Here is a 3177-nt window from a genome sequence, read left to right on the forward strand (position 1 = left end):
ATGACATTATTTTTTCCAATTTATGTTTGGTGTACTCGTTAGGTAGGCCTACATGATTTTCACTACCTCGTGCATACCAAGAGTCTACATTACAGTATTATCACCACGCCACATTTTTTAGAGATTTTGTGAGTGAAGACCGAGCTAAACAATACCCACGACTGCATGCTGTCAGAGAGTAGAAAATGGGCAATTCCTTACTGCATGATCTTAAATCATAAACTTCGAACCGCTTTACAACAAAACGGGACGAACAGAATATGTAAACATGCCCACCATACAATTGCATAATGGCAAGAGTATGCTTCCTGGAAGTACTCCCGCGCAACGTTTCTTGATATGAATGGCTTCCTGAATTACAGATGATGAACCTAACCAGCAGTTCTGTTGTCAGGAAAATGTAGCCTATATTATGTAGGCCTACAACGTTCGCCTTTCATTCCAAAGGTACCAGTTTCAAACTCGATCCGTGCTTGCATGTCGAATTTTCTCTTATGCTTCTTTGTTTTTCTTTGACCATGCCTCTCCTTTTGAGAATAACAATAAATATCAAGGAAAGCTTGGTCTTAAATTAAGTCAGTAGTTCTTGAACAATCTACTTCCGCTACATTGCCATAATATGTCTACGGCACAGGCAAAGGTGTTTCATGCATACTGCTTAGTCAAACGCCAATCAGTTATTTAGCAATGCAACGTTCACCAACTCTTAGCTCTTTGAAAAGAAAAAGTACCGGGATCCATAAACGATACATTATGCAGTATTACTACCGAAATATTGAGAATGGCCGTTATGGTGTCAATTTCACTTTTACACTGATCAAAAAAGAGAGTTTTAGAAAGTGGGAAAAGAATAATATAAATTTATATGTACCTCTATGTGAAATATATACTGACCGGCATAAATAACGCGAAAATGTAACACCACGTGTAAAAAACAAACCTGAGTATTGTCGTGAGTTGCTTTCATTTGTCTCCATCCACAATGTGTTCTTGTTATTGGTTTGGCTCGATTTAAAAAACACAACACGCTCATTGGCCGCTTATGCATCAAGCAATACAACAAAGCAACTGTCTCAATGGTACGCAGCAAAGAGTTTTCTCCTTTTAAACCTTTTTGTAGATCTAGTTGTAGAAAGAACGCTGTATTATTGCTATTTAGTAACCTAGATAGTACGTCACGGCGACCATGTAAAAATAAATTAACAAGCCTCACCTATCGCGTATGGGGGAGAGAGAAAACATGCCTTGCCCATTGCTTTAGCTTGAATTCCTCCACACAGCTCGCCAACTGAAACATGACCGCCATCGCGCAGCAAGGCGAGAAAGGGGCGTACTGTATCTAGTGCTTATAGTGTACATCTATGGTACGCAGTTAAAACATGAATTGGATCGTGAATTTTTGCTCACATGTTAAGTTTGTGTGGCCCATGAATTCTCTGCCCTAAAATGTTATCATTGAAACAGCACAAACTGCCTCGGCAGAACTATTTTGGGTTAACGAGTATTTCTTAACATAGTGATGATTTTTAATTGTAAAAAAAGCAAACAAACAAATGAATCAAAATAATCTTAAATGTTACTGAGGTGTCCTAAAACAGGAACACAGTGTTTTCTTGATAAATGACCAATGTCAGCCCATGTGGTCATAGTCACCCCGGTTTACCAGGTATAGAAAAGTACTGTAAGAGGCGAGAAGTCTTGGCCTCACAGTTTTTCTTAGCCTCAGAGAAAAAAAGAACAAGAATAAGGAATGACATTGTATTAGCTCTCTAGAATTTGGTCAGTGGAATGAATCCAATTATGTCCGTGGGAAAACCGCGCGCTGCCTGGCCTAGTAACTTTTTTTTTCTCACAGGCGGAAATGAAAGAGCAAGAGAAAAGGAAAAATATGGGGATTTTGTGAACTTTTATGATTCGGGGGTAGGAGAAAAGAGTGTGAACTGACTAGTCAAGGTTAGTTTTTATAAAAGGAAGAAAGAGTATTTCTGAATTGACTTATGAGACGTCAAGCGGAATATGTGCCACAACGCAATGGAATCATTTCGAGCATAGCGTTATTGTTATCATCTTAAAGGTTGTTCAATTGTCATTTGTCTCTTGCTTTTGATTTTTTTTAAATACCCCGATGCCGTGATTGCTGTCGTTGCTGGAGGTGGGGGACACCGGGTATCAGGAGTAAAATAAGCCAGAAAATGACCGCCATAATTATGTGACTTTCAAAGGTTGGGTGTAATCGGAAACTTTAAATTTACATATTTTGGTGCCTTTTATCAACGCTTATAGGTAAATTCACCCATAAATGTAGTATTAAGTAAATGTAATCTGTGTTGAATCAAAATAAAAACAAATTGGTAAATATATCACCATCATCATCATCATCATCATCATCATCATCATCATCATCATCATCATCATTCCGAACATTGTTCTCATCAGTCATTTCGATAAAAAACAACAAATGAATGACTGCATTGAAGATTAAGAAATTGTAATGATAAGCCAGACAGAGAGAGAGAGAGAGAGAGAGAGAGAGAGAGAGAGAGAGAGAGAGAGAGAGCAAGGAACAAAATCACTGGAAAAGAAAATCTACTACATCAAAAATAGGTCACAACTAACTCGCAGGAAATAGATTACTACTACACCGTACACAAATCCGTTCCTCCCTATCTCCCCCAATAAATATTAGGGTGGCTTTTTTCATTCTTTCTTTTTTTTTCATTCCTGTGCCATGCTAGACCGCTGACCTGTCCCTTGTAGCAGTCTTTACACCGTAGGGGGAAATGGAAGCCCGTCTATGCCCTTGATAAGTGGCCAATTCCACGACTTATCATCAGCCTCTTTACTTTAATAAACCGTTTCTTGATTAGCAGGAGCAGTGGATATGCCTGTGGCAGTTCTGCTGCTAGAAAGAGGGGTGAGAGAGTGTCAGAGAGAGGAAGAATAAAGGGACAAGACAGAGAGAAAACGGAAAGGGAACACGTTCTGTCGCGGGTGGGGTAAGAAAGAGGAGGTTCGTTAAAGTTGCCAAAGGCTTTCACGCGGAGAGGAGAGTCCGGCAGTGCCCTCGCACTCGCGTGCATGTGTGTGTGTGTGGGTTAGTGTATATATATACATGTATATGTGTGTGTGTGTGTGGGTTAGAGTATATATACATGTATATGTGTGTGTGTGGGGGGG

This window comes from Aplysia californica, unplaced genomic scaffold, assembly GCF_000002075.1.
Source record: "Aplysia californica isolate F4 #8 unplaced genomic scaffold, AplCal3.0 scaffold00147, whole genome shotgun sequence".
In the NCBI taxonomy this organism is placed as follows: Eukaryota; Metazoa; Mollusca; class Gastropoda; order Aplysiida; family Aplysiidae; genus Aplysia; species Aplysia californica.